Raw genomic sequence first — 15087 nt, 5'->3', positions numbered from 1 at the left:
ACAGAAGCCAACAAAAAGAAGAATCTACCTTATCTAAATGGGAAAGAAAGCAAGACAGTAGCATTTCTCAAATGGTGGCATTGATTAATATTAACATAGAGATTATATTAACAATAAAATTCGTTAAACATGTAATTTGCTTTTAACTGTGGCATTGCATCAATTTTCCAGTGGCATTATTAGAGGGTGTTTGTTTACAGGGACATTTTGGTGTAGGGACTAATAAAACTCCGTGTCAGTCCCATCTAAACCAAAGAGGAGGGACTTTCAGGGACTAAAAGTGGGCATTTGGGACTAAAGAAAGAAGACCCTGAGGGAGTCTTTTTGGGACTTTTTCCAACAGTTGCCCCTGCCACGCATCGCACCTTGTCTCTATTAGTTCATTACTAGGGGTAACATGGTCTTTTAGCATGTCATTTAATAACCTCTAGTCCATGTTTAGTCCCTGGAACCCAGCAGGTAGGGACTAGGGAGTTTTTAACCAAACAGGGCCTTAGATTAACAATAGCTAATGAGTTGCACTGGACAGTGGACGCACCAGCACCATGTGCATCTACCGATGTACTGTGGTCATGCACAGTCTGTTGCAACAAAGAACAAGCAACCAAGGAGCATATTTGTGTTGGTCCCAGTTTTGTTATCTTTAGACGCCTTTCCCTATGTGAGCGCAGCAAATCTAGTCCTGCTCAAACTCTACAGCCTTGTCCCTTCCTTTCCTTTTTGAACTAGTACTTTCGCCCCTTCCATTCCTCTTTGAACCACGTCCTAGATTTATGCGATACAACTTTCCCCACTACTTTCCCCCATTCATTTCCTCTTTGAAGCATGTCCTAGATTAATGCTATACAACTTTCCCCCTTCATTTCCTCTTTGAACCATGTCTTAGATTCATGCTATATACAACTTTTCCCACTACTTTCCCCCACTCCTTTCCTCTTTGAACCACGTCCTAGATTCATGGTATACATGCAGCTAGAGCAATGCATGCGGAGTAAGTAAATTATACCTTAAGGTTCTTGGGGCGTGGTTCGGTGGGCGACGGGACGGCGGCGATGAAGAAGGGGTCGGAGGCCCTCCCGCGCCGCCGCTGGGTGGAAAGTGAACAGCTGCGCCGGTAGTCCCTCACCGACGGCGACAGTGTTAAGCCTCCTTCCCTTCCCGGCAGACGGATCCTGCCGGCTCTTTGAGCAGCAGTGAGGGGAGAGAGAGGCCAACGAAGTCTTGTTTAGATCTGGAGAGGGCGAGAGAGTGTGAAGAGAGCAACTACAAGCGCTGAGGCTCCAGCGGGAGAGGGCGAGAGAGTGAGCGAACAGGCTAACCAGCTACACAACCCTCCTGTTATGTTCAACGAGAGGGAAATAACCTTTTATACATTCCTGCATTCGTGTGACAAGCATGCCGTGTTTTTTTGTGTGTGTGGGAGTTATTGGGATTTCAATCATAATCGTGTCATGTGGCTTTGGTGGTAAGACTATCCACAGTGGTGCAGAAATAATGCAGCCTTAGTCACCTTACCTCTCTCCACGTAGTACATTGGGTCCCACCAGTCAGAGGGTGAAACAAACAAATTAATAAGAAAAATTAAAAGCGCCAGCGGTGTATCTTACCTCACACATCTCGCTACTGCTCGGGAACACTGTCCAATTGATCCCTCTGTTCGCTCACGTACTATTTTAAGTGAATCCTTATTATAACATGCACACAAATTTTGGCCACTTGTATTCGACTTAAGTCAGTGTGCCACCGTATCTCGTATACTTACTACTCCCTCCGTCTAGGTGTAATAAGTCACGTTAGAAGGTGCAACAGGACCAAGGTGCATGCGTGTGTGTGCGTGTGTGTGTGTTAGAGAGAGGGACAGATCGACCTACTCCAACGGAGAGATGTTGTGTAGTGTATGATTTTAGTCGCGAGAGTCGGTGCATCCTCTCATTTCCGGGCGTGTCCGGTAGGGACATGCGGACAGTTGCCACGCCCGCTCCTGACCAGCCTGGCCCACCCAAAGCCCCTCCATCGACTGCGCGTGCTTCCCGCCCGAAACGGTCAGCGCCGCTCCAAAGAATCGGTGCCGCATTCATACCCGGGCAGAGCGGACGCGACCTCTCACTGGCGCAAGAGTGATGGTTGCTTCGTCCGTCCAACTTACTGCTGGGTCTATGTGATTTGATGGCTCATTGGTCTTTATTACTGAGGTGGTAGGACTGCTGGATGTCCCACGCTTTCGGCGAAAGGAGGTATACTACTACTACTAGATTACAATTTTCTCCATTCTTACAGCGGAGGCGTGCAAGAGTAGTGAAAACACACAGGCTCAATGATTACATGGCCCACCTCACACTACTATCACCGTGCGACACCTAACTCTTTACCTAGTACTCCCTCCGTTCCTAAATATTACTAGATGAGTCCCTGCGCGTTGGCGCGGAACAGCGGTATATCTCTCTGCGCAAAATTATCGATTTCATAGAACAAAAAAAACTCTATAACCGCATGACAAATGTGGTAGCCAAACTAAATAAACTCCCATCATCATTTAGATCATCCCACGTAAGGAAAAAAGATCAGCCAACTCCTAAACTCCTACTGCATAATGGGATTATATTTTTCTTTTTGACATGTTAATGGGACTTAAAAGCTCACTTACATGCATGCTACTGATGCATGCTTGCATGCAGACATGTTGATGTGATTTAAAACCCACTCACATGCATGTGGCACGGTATTTCTGCATGCTTGCATGTGGCTTAGTGCGGAGCCTCTCAACGTCAAGATCAGACGGCTATTATGGACTGATTTACTTCATCTAACGGCTACATCAATTTTGATGATGTGGCTCAAGGAGAGGATAGAGAATTCCTAGTATTGGGGGCTAGCTATTACTAGTAGATATAAGTCTTTGTAGAGATTCCACTACATACGGAACAAAATGAATGAATCTACACTTAAAATGCATCTATATACATCCACATGTGGTTCATGGTGAAATCTCCACAAAGACTTATATTTAGGAACAGAGGAAGTACTAGTATAGTACATACTGTAATTTATCAGCGAGATAAATTTGTACAATGCTATGAAGCTTCCAGCTTCTGTTACATGTATCTTGCGTCCAAGGTTGCCCGTTGCAACATTTCATCAAATACAAAGGAGACTAACATGCATGCTATTGCATCTCAATGATTGACAGATCATAGCAAATATGTACTCCCTCCGTTCCAAAATAAGTTTCTCAACTTTGTGCAAACTTTAGTACAAAGTTGTACTACTACTAAAGTTGACACTTATTTTGGAACAAAGGCAGCTAAAGAAAAAAACGATCCATGCAGTCCCTAGCCCTTGAACCGTGAACCCTGACCAGGCTTCACTTTTCTGGCAACGTTCGAGCTTCCTAATAAATGAAGTTTGCAACCTTTTGACCATCGGATTATTTTGTGCAGTTTCACCAAAATCGAGATGAGCATCCATGTGGCAAAGAAATTGAACAAGCGTGATTACAATAAGATTACTGGGACTAGTTGATGAGACATAAACTCATCACAAATACAGTACATAGAAGCAAGTAGAGGTATGTGCGGGGCAAAGAAGTAGAGAAATATCCACAGGGAGTGATGTGGGCAGCTAGAGCAGTGGTGCAAGCCGGCTGTAAAGGGAGTTGTACCTGAGGGACGTAGCTCAACCTTGAGGAGGGCGGCGGGAGGCGGCAACTACCCACGTCGCGGCAGTGAGCAAGGGACGAAGGCAACCTCACCGGCTTTGAGAGAGAGAATGGCGGGGACCCCTGGTCGAGACGTGCCGACAGTGGGTTTTCGCCGTCGGCGACGGCCACCGCATCTACACTAAGCATCCACCCCTTCCCCAAGCGGACGTGATCCGCCGGGATGTTAGAGATGTGGCCACAGTCGTTTTGTGCGAGAGAGTGTGAAGAGAGCAACCCCAGCAAGCAACCGTGTAGGCTGGCCCATCCTGACTATGTACTCCTTTTCTCTCCATATGAACCTATCATATTGCGTACGTGCCACTAAAGAAAAAAAACTTTATTTATAAATGACGCGACACCTACTACTCGTTCTCCTATAACCTTGTGCTTGGCATCTCCAAAATATTGACCTTGCGATTGCCTCTTCGCCTCTTCGGGAAGTCGAGCAATAATGGTAGTGCAGTATATATCATTCTGGATATATGAGACCGAATTAATTGCTGCACGTCCACCACATGGGAGAGGGTCGAGGGGCGAGGGAGAGTGCTACATACGGAGCAAAATGAGTGAATCTACACTCTAAAATACGTCTATATACATCAGTGTTTGGAGTATGTACTAGTAGTTCATATTGAAATCTACTAAAGGACATATATATTCCAAACAATATGATATAATCTCTATAACCAAGGTAGTAGGGACGAGGAGTAAACGGAGGGAGTAGTAAGTTTTTCTCCTCGTCCTGCGAGCCACCGCGCGCATGGGGAAGGTAGTAGGAGCAAGCTTCACCTCATCCTACGAGCCACCGCGCCCGTGGGCGAGGGAGACGGCGTACGAAGCAAGCTTCTCCTCGTTCTATGAGTTGACGGGACACATCAAAAGTACTCCAGTGTATAGAGCCTTGCCTCTAAGGTAGGCCCCACATGGTTTGCCTCTTTTTTTAACATAACACGTCAAGTCGCAATCTGTTTGTTCACCCGTGGTAGACGATCCTCCCTCCACCAAGTGGACAACCAGTACACGTGCCAAATTACCACGTGGGCTGCCTTTTTCATACAGAAATGAGCTCCACCGTGTACCCGCGCAGGTGTGGTTGGGAAAGAGACGGGAGTACGTGCGCCGTGCATGCACCTCTTCTCTTCGTGCACGTTCCCCACCTACGTGGGTGTGTGAGAGAGATACAAACCGCGTTCGTGAGTGATTTTTGTTTTGGGGTGGGGGGTTGATTTCATGAATTATTTGTGGGAATATGTGTCGATGACATCTCAAAAAAAAATTTGCATGCAATGTGTGTGAAATGGAGGCCTATCCATATCATACATAGAGGGTCGGGCAATCCACGAGAAGAGAGGTAGGGGTCATAGCTATCAATAGAGTCGAAGAGAGGATCAAGTGGGTGGGTGCGAGATCGATGAAGAGAGCCATCGAAATTGTGTGTGTGTGTGTACAAGTCAAAGATATAGGGTGACTGGCCTACCGGGACGTTAGAGGGCACACGTCAAGTTTGTGTGTGGCAGGGAGACATGACTAGAGCGCTAGATGTATCGGTGTGTGGGGGGGAGGGGGTGGTGGGAGGGGTAGGCAGAGGCCTAACTATAGAGGTAGAACGACTCGTATATGTGTTGAGAAGGAGAGACCCAGCTATGTCTTGAGGGAGATCGGTCGACATCCATACATAACTGAAGGATGGGAAATATGATGGGAGAGAGATAGAGGAGAGAGAGAGGGAGGGAGAGGGAGGGAGAGAGGTAGAGTGTTGGATGGGTGATGGAGTTGCTTCTCGAAGATGGTGGGAGAGGCCTACTAGACAAACTGAGGGTGGAACTGCAATGTTATCAATAAGAGTGGGGATGTGTTTCTATGTGTGCTTGTGCGTGATAGATCTGTCGGGACGCATCCATGGATGATGAAGGGGAACCATGTGTTTGGTAAGCAAACCTAACTAGATCGGTAGATCAATTGTTGTTTTCCGGAGGAAGGGAGAGACACAACTAATGAGGTAGGTCGATTGACGTGTGGGTAAAAACGAGTTATAAGGACCTAGCTAGCTATATGTATAGCGAGAGATCGGTCGGTGTATGTCCATTTGTTAGAGGCTAATAAGGCCCAGCGAGATGGATAGACAGAGAGAATGGATCTAGGAGGTGGTGCGAGAGGCCCAACTACTAGCTAGATAGGGGGAGGAGTGTGCGGTTGTGAGAGAGCGATGAAAAGAGGGGCGAGAGTTTACACGTGTGTCTGACCGTATGAGAGACATGAGGCAAGGACACATAAAGGAGGAGATTGAAGGTGTGTTTGTATGTTGTAGGCAGGCATCGTTGGAGAGGTTTATCGATCGGTGTGTGTCGGAAAGGAGTTGTGGAGACTCTGGGAGAACGAACTAAAGAAAAAAATGAATGTGCTCGATGGATAGAATGCCGAGGGAGGGGGAGGGCGAGGAGGGCGTGTGCATGCATGAGAGAAAGTTAGTGGTAGCTACAAAGGTTAGAGGATTGTGTGGGTGTAAGAGACTAACAAAGATCATAATTTGATATGAAAGCGGATTCATATATTTGAATAGGAGATCATAGTGTTTTAAACATTGCATGCATGAATATAGCGGTGATACACATGTTGTGCACATGTTATACCATAATGTGATAATGCATGGTGTTTGCAACTCACAGCTAAATGCCGAACAATCTAAACCATACTATACATCAAACAATCTCACATTTTATTTGAATTTGTGATAATGTGTGGCGTTTGCAGCTTACAACTAAATATCGAACAATCTAAACAATACTATATATCGAACATTCTCACATTTTATTTGAATTTGTGGTAATGTGTGGTGTTTGCAACTCACATCTAAATACTTGTAGGTGTATGGGGCGGGGCACCATACATAATGTGATAAACACATTATACATATGAGACATGGTTTAGATTATGAAGATCTAGCTAGAGCTAGAAATGTAATGTGATTTGAAATCAAAATAAAGTGGATTCAAAAAATCTAGTTCAAGTTCATATAGTACACATAGTTCATATGTAACTAGAGACTAATCATGTGGTGTGCTGTGAAGATAATACACAGACGATGGTTTAACTTGACAATAATGATGATTGTAGATCTTATTAAAATAGAGAAACGAATTCGAATGCTTTGACTTCACAACAATCATTACTGTAGATCTTATTCAAATAGAGAAACGAATTCAAATTTAGTTCATATTGAAGCGGTAGTATATACGTTTGGAATGCACTAAAACGTTCATTTGAGTAGTAGGTTGCATGCATTATACACGTAGCGAAATATTTTAATTGAACATAACATGAATTCAAAGTTTTGAATGACATTTGTAGGGCGCATTGATTTGGTACAGTACACGTTAGGCTTGTCCGGAAATTTCAACCCGCGCCTTGTTAGCCCGAAATATTTAAGATATATCTTTGTCTCGTTGTGCTCCGACAACTCCCTCCATCTCAACCCGTGCCTTGCTATTCCGAAATTACAACGCGCGCGAAAACTCCCACCTCCTGTGAAATCCCGACACACGAAATGCCCGTGGTACCCCTGAACCGAAAGAACCGCCTCAAATCAGTGGGGGTACTTTTGTAACTTACCCCACATTTCGGACAAGCGCGTCTCTAAGCCATGGTTCCCCACTACTATCCCATCCGCCCACCCATTCGTACACCGAGGCCGCGAAAACCCGCGACGAAACCCCACACCCTGCTCCGTCCGCCACCCAGCCGGAGCCTCTTCCCCGACGACGTCGTCCACAGCAACACCCCGACGTCCCTCATCCACTGTACCGGATGAGGATCCGTCATCGATCTCATCGTCCCGCCGGTTCAGCCACACTGTCCTCCACCTCCAAGGAGCTGCCCCGATGTTCACCTCGTCTTTCGCGCCACCTCCATTCCCACACCGCCGTCTTCACCTGCACCACCGGAAGAGCATCATCATCACCGTTTCCTTGGATGAAGTTGCGGCCTAATCGGCGCCACCAAAGAGGTTGTACACTAATCACCGCATTTTCTTCTTGATTCGATCTCACGGTGCTGCCGGCGCTCGGTCCTGAGCCGACACGGCGCGGCTCCATCCACGGTGGCGTCACTGGCCACTTCCTCCACGGCGTCGCTCCCTCGGCGGCGACGTCCACATCAGTAGGACCTGCTGCTGCTTTAGCTCTCGCTCGCGCTGCTGCTCTGCTCTTGCTCTCGGTCCCCTGCCTGGTCTGCTCTTGCTATTGCTCTTGCTCGCGCTGCTGCTCTTGCTCTTTCTTGCGATGCTGCTCCGATTTAGCTACACTTCACTCTGATGCCGCCGGGGTGAAGGAAGAACCAGCCGCAGCGGGGAGGGGGGCTCGCCGGAGAGGTACCCCACTATCTATCTTAGGGTTTAGGATGGGGGCAGTGGTCACCGGCGGTGGTGCGGCGTTGGCAGGGCGGTGGCGTGGGGATCGCCGGAGAAAAAGCTCGGCACGGGGGGCCTAGAGGGATGGCCGGGGCGACGGCGGACCGGCGGTGGGGAGTGTTTTCGGGGCGGGCGGGGCGGCGCACCGCGGGCGGCGGGGGGCTGCTATTTGGCCGGCTCAGGGGGGTGGAGGTTGAAGATGAACCGCAAGCCCTTGATTTGGTATCCAACGGCTGCAAAATCGACTGACCAGAGATGAAAAAGTCAGTCGACCGATGTGTAGCCTCACCTTGCTAGTGCGTCCAGTTTCGACAGCAAAATTCAGTTTCGACAGTTAAGTTCAGTTTCGACAGTTAAATTCAGTTTCGATAGTTAAATTCAGTTTCGATAGTTAATTTCAGAGATGAGCGGCAGATGTATTTTACATCTAGCACTTTGTGGTTATGTATTTTACGTCATGTATTGGAGATGCTATTAGAATTCCACTCAGGTTAACGTTGTTCGTTGTCTCTCTTGTCCTGCTTCAGCCCCGGCGTCGTACAACTCACCGGAGCTACTCCAACGATGAAACCCTCCATCACAGCGGAGCAGTACCTCGGGCTCCATCTCCAGACGCCTAAGATCTTCTTCCCCTCCTCCGACAGCCAAGTCAGCCGGAGCATCCTCACCGGCCATCCCAATCACCCTGAGATCGACATGGCCTTCGCCAAAGAGGTTGTACACTTGTTGCATCTCTTTTTTACTCTACATGTTATATATATTGTCCACTGAGCACACGGATTTGTTCCTTTAGTGTCTCCTTGAAAGAAAAAACATAGGAATTTTAATTTTCACTTGTCCTCCTTTTCAAATTCCTATTCATGAAGCACAAGACTAAGAGATAGTAGCATAATAGCATTATAACCGTACATTTTCTTGTGCTTTGACTTAATCTCACCATGCTTCTTTGCATCCTGTGATCTTCCAATTGTTGTGAATCAAACACCCAGATTGGCAGAAATCCTGTGTTTTTAAATTCTCTGTTTTGCACGTGCATTCCTATCCTATTCCTGTCTATTTCCTATCCCTGCATTGTTGTAATCCTCCAATTCAAAAGAGCCCTTACAGAATTACTTCTCTTACAGATAGTTGTCAAAGAAAACCTTGCATGGTTTGTCCCGCTCTTGTTGCGCCGTCGTCCACCCCAGCTCAGCTGCTCCAACGACAGAAGGGTCCAGCATAGCAGGGATCCGGCCTCAAGACTGTCTTTCGCCGCCTCAGATCTTCTTCCCCGCCGCTGGCAGCCATGAAAACTGCACTACCATCATCAACCGAGCAGATGACCTTGAGGACTACACGGGTCCGCAAGAGAGGTCGCACTCTTTCGTGTCTGCTTACGTTATGCATCGCTTAATATTACATGCTACTTTATCGTCCTGTTCACCGGTTAGACTCTGAGTCAGCTCCAAACTAATGGTCAAACTTGAGTTTTTAAATGGTTGTGGGGTACATATCGGGGCCGCTATCAATAGTATCTATCTACTATCTGGTTAATCTCCGGTATCTACTATGAGTTTCATGTTGGGTGGGAAACAAACAGTAAAGAAGCCATTATCTGTATTTTTTAACTGAAGCCACTATATGCCCGCTATTATTGGTTTTGGGTCTATCCACAGGTTGCTACCATCACTCTGGATTTCTGCATGCACTCCTTACATAATCTCACTATGTTTTATTCCTATGCATGACAGTTATTGTAAACAATGGAACTGAACATGTAGAGCAAAAGAGACGAGCCTTGTGTGGCAATAAAATTTCATGCAGACGTCGCTCCATGGTAGGCGCAAAGGCCGCCCCCCCTCCATGCATTTCGGATTGTAATCGAGAGGAAGATATCTGTTCTGAGGGGGATTCAGAAGGAGAAGACAACTCCTATTTACCCCCTGAGGTCTTCACTCTAACTTGGCATGCTGATGTTGGTTATATCATGCATATGGTGTCTTGCATTGCTTACTTTATACATCAAATATGTCATCTGCGTAGTTTAGACATCCTTTGTGCGAATGCCATCTGTTTAGTTTATTCATCATTTATGTGAATTATGCAACGCCATCTTGTTTAGCCAAGCATCATATATGTGAATTTTGCAATGCCATCCTGCTTAGCTAGTCATCTTATATGTAAATTATATCAGGTCATCCTTTTTTTCATTACATATTACATTTGTCAACAATGTTATTACATTCAACTGCTCTTCGTGTGCATCAGCCATTTGACACGGTGATGGCAAATTCTAGAGTGAAAACAAGGTCTTCAGAGCAGACTATGCTATCTAACGAAGCGCATATCTCACTGGTTACAGATAGCTCCTCAGAGGAGGATTCAGAGACAGATGACCAGTCCTACCCCCCCCCCGAGGTGTATGCTCTAACTTGGCAGGGTTATGTTGCTCATATCATGCGTATGGTGTCTCACATTGCTATGTCATTTGATTAGTTTAGACATGCTTTGTGTGAATGCCACATGTTCAGTGTCTAATTACCATATATATGAATTATGCATTGCCATCTTGTTGCAAGACATTATATATGTGAATTATACAATGCTATCTTGTTGCAAAGGCATTATATATGTGAATTATGCAATGCCATGCTGTTTAGCCAATCATCATGTATGTGAATTATATCATGTTATCATTTTTTGTATTACGTGTTCCATTTGGCGACAACGTTTGTATATTCAACTAATCTTCCTGTGCATCAGCCATTTGAAGCAGTGATGGAAGTATCTGGAGTGAAAACAAGGTATTCAGAGCAGACAATGCTACCTGCTGAAGCAGACATCTTGTTGGTTACAGAGAGCTCCTTAGAGGAGGATTCAGAGACTGATGACCAGTCCTATTTTCCCCCCTGAGGTCTATGCTCAAACTTGGCAGCGTTATATTACCCATGTCATGCATGTTGTCTTGCATTGCTTAGTTTTTACATCATATATGGATTGCCATCTGCTTACTTGCTTACTATATAAATCATATATTTGAATTATATCATGCCATCATGTTTACATAGTACATACACATCATCTTTCTGAATTATGGCATGGCAACCCATTTAATAGAGACATCATATAGTTATATCATCTCATCCTGTTTAGTGTTTACAGTCATCATATTTTGAATTATGGCATTCTATCTGTGAATGTATGTGAATTATGGCATGCCAACCTATTCAATAAACACATTATATAGTTATGTCATGTCATCCTGTTTACATAGTCTCATATTTTGAACTATGTCTTTCCATATTTTTTAGTTAGCCATCATAATGTGAAATTGTGTCATGCTATCCTGTTTAGTTAGCCATCATATATGTGAAATTGTGTCATGCTATCCTGTTTGGTTAGACAACATAAATATGAATTATTTCATGCCCTCTTTTATTCCCCACTATCCATTGCACCTATCTATCATACAATGTCTATACTTTCAATTACTTTTCTTGTTTATCAGTCATTTGAATTGGAGAGCGTGATGGCAGTATCTAAGGGAGTAACAACACGGTCTTCAGAAAAGATAGTACTACCAGTTGATGCAGATAGAACCATGGTTGTACTTGCCCAAGGACCAGATCCACCACACATAACCCAGACTCTCGCAGATTGTACCCCTACCCAGTTGGATAGAGAACCAGCTACACCCCTTCTAACCCCAACCCCGGCAGATAGTAACCCAGTTCCAGTTGACACATCACCGTCTCCACCACAGAGCACCCAAACACGAGCAGTTAGTAAGGGAACTACAGTGCCCAAAGCATGAGGACCACCACTCTGAATCCCAACTCAATGCTTAAAGGAGAAGAAGATGTGTTCTCAGGTCAGGTTCAGTAGCTATGGTTCATACTCCTTTGCTCTTGCATGACTGTATTTACTCATACCAACTATTTTCAAATTTGAAGGATGGAATTGAAACTCCAATGGCGCAACAGGTATGTTTTAAGCCTGTTTCTTTAACTAGTTTGCTGTTGTAACCTGCTCTATGTTGATTTCAGTTTCAATTGAATAAACAGTTATGTTCTCATGTCATGCACATTACAAGTGTTGTTATTGCTCTATAGTTACCCATACTTATATTCTATCTATTCTGCTTTGTCTTGAACAAATATTATTTGAACTATGTCTCTATCTTGATTTGGCAACAAAAACTAGAATGGTATAGACCATAAAGTGACCATGGTACATAGATATATGTTTGTTTCATGTTGCTATCCGGTCCACTTTACTACTGAACTCATTTACCAAAATGAGTTTCATATACAACATGGTAAACATGTGATGTGTCTGCTTGTTTCTCTTTTAGAATGCGGACAAAATATTGGAGAACAGTACCGCGTTATCCAATGGTAAAGGAAGTAATGCAGATAAGGTTCAAGATAGTGAGACATCCCTGTTGGTCTCCAAGAAAGCTGATAAAAACTATCTTGACGACAGTGAGGGAACCCAAAAGTCCTGTCTTGATGTAGTGTTCGAGTTACTGGCCACTACTTCTGGCACAAGCTCTTCGAACTCACTGCCTAAATCAGTTCATCTTCTTGAGTCTCAACTTCAAGTTGAAAGACATCGATCAGATGTGCTGCAACAGGAAGCTGAAGGACTGAGGAAGTCCCTACAGAATTCAGATGCATATTTTCTGGTGCAACAGCAAGCGCTGGAGGATTTAAGCGCCAAACAAGAGAAAGTTAATAAGCTTGCTAAGCATCTTGCCAGCATTATGGGTACCCAGGATATTGTTTCTTGAGATCTTCTGAAGTGGTTTCAGTTCTGGATTTGTTTTGCTGCGGCGTTTATTTGCGCTGGTCGCCAACTTTGACAACCAGTGTATATGATATGCTACTTTGTTCCCTATATTTGCACTGGTGGCGAACTTTGATGCCCAGTGGATGTAATATGTGTAATAGCCGTGATAGCCTAGCGTTAGTTTCTTGCTTATTTATTTCCTTGTTGTCTTGTTTATTTGTTTGCTTGTAGTCATTGCAGTTCTTTTCCGCGGTTAGCTAGTGGCTGCAATAACCTATTTTTTAGAACTAGGACACAATAACCATGGGCTAATATTTACTGTAGTGACACTGGGCCTCCTACTAGCCGTAGAAACAGTGGGCCTTCTACAGGCCGTAGAAACAATGGGCCTTCTACGGGCCGTAGAAACAATGGGCCTTCTGTGGGCCATATTATCAATGGGCCTTATACGGGCCGTATAATTGATTGGCCAAACATGGGCCAAACAGACCGCATTATGGCCGTAAACGGGCTCGAGTTGGAATCGTCTGTTCATGGGCCGACCATAACGGGCCATCGTTAATAGGCCGTATTTGATGATGCTATGAAATCGGCCCAACGTATTAACGGACCACAAACGGGCCGACTGTAACCATGGGCTGAATTTGCCCCACAAGCAGAAAATGACAGTAACGGGCCGTAAGTAAACGAATGCTGGAAATGAGCCCAAGAATGAATGGGCTTTGAGAAGGCCGAAAGATAACATGGGCTGGAAACGGCCCTACGGAATAATGGGCCGTTAATGGGTATAAAGTGATACACTGTTCATTACGGGCCAGTTTCACCACGGGCCGTTAATGGGTGTAAAGTGATACACTGTTCATTACGGCCCAGTTTCACCATGGGCCGTTAGTAGGACAAGAGTTACATAGGGCCTCATATGGGCCGAAAGACGTCATGGGCCATACATGGGCCAGAAGTGAAAACGGGCTGGTATCATATTGGATGGCCCAGATGACGCTACTGGGCCTGATTTGGATAGGGTGTAACGGGCCTTGGGTTAGCAGGCTGTAAATGGGCTATATTCGAATAGGCCGTTAACATGCTTTCCATGGGCCGGCCCGCCAGCTTTTGACCAAGTCAAACGTGCCGGCCTTTTCACAGGAATGGGCCTCTGTTGGGTCGTGCCACGTGTCGACGTATCATAGGCGCCTTTCGTCCAATGAGTGGTTGACATCTGTCCCAACGATGAGCCAACACGTGTTTCCTCCAGCCAATGATGATTTTACACGTGGAAAATCCCCATTGGTCGGGGCTGTTAATGGGTTATCGGATCCAAAACCCGACCTGATAGCTTAACGGTGTTCTGTTACTGTGGATGCCACGTGTCGGTCACCCTTGACGAAAGCACTTCTGTGACGCGTGATTTATTGTCATGGAAGTGGACACTTCCGTGATGATAATTTTGGTAATGTCATGGAACACTTCTACGACAGCACAGGTATGACTATCTTGATTCTGTCATAAATTTGTCATGGATGTACATGCATGACAAAAAAAGCGACCTAATGTGACAAACACGTATCATCACGGAAGTGTATTTTTTTTGTAGTGAAGTCATGTATGGGATTGACATGATGACTTCCGATTACTCTGTCATCTGAAGTTCCAAAATGAAATTCAGCTTTTTCGAAGCCTATTCCATTCTACCACAGTCGTCAGCACTGATCAACAAACCATTCATTTTTGCGAAATAAATGTAGAGCAAACCTCATTACCTTCTGTCGGATGTGGCGTTCCAGAAAACCCTTAAGGTTCAAACACTGGGTGCACGCGAAGTCTTTTCCTCCCACCGATCTACGCCCTAGCTCGCTAAGATCTCACGGACGAACTCAACGCACTCGCAATACAGAAAGACACAAGATTTATACTGGATCGGGCCACCGTTGTGGTGTAATACCCTACTCCAGTGTGGTGGTGGTGGTGGTGGTGGATTGCCTCTTGGGCTGATGATGAACAATACAAGGGGAAGAACTGCCTCCTGAGGTTGAGGTGTTCTTGTGCTTGGCTAACTTGTGCGGGTGAGAGTGGACTGAATCCGTCGTCCTTCTCTCCCCCTCTCTCCCTATCTCCCTGTCGTCCCCTTCTTTTTCTCTCTTTTTTCCATGTCTCCGCCTATGGTGGTGCCTAACTCTATTTATATAGGCCCTGGTCCTCTTCCCAAATATTGAGCGGG

The sequence above is a fragment of the Triticum urartu genome, chromosome 7A (genome assembly GCF_056163025.1).
Source record: "Triticum urartu cultivar PI428250 chromosome 7A, HENAU_Tu73, whole genome shotgun sequence".
NCBI classification, from domain to species: Eukaryota; Viridiplantae; Streptophyta; class Magnoliopsida; order Poales; family Poaceae; genus Triticum; species Triticum urartu.
The sequence above is the reverse complement of the archived record's forward strand: the minus strand, read 5'-3'. Positions refer to the sequence as shown.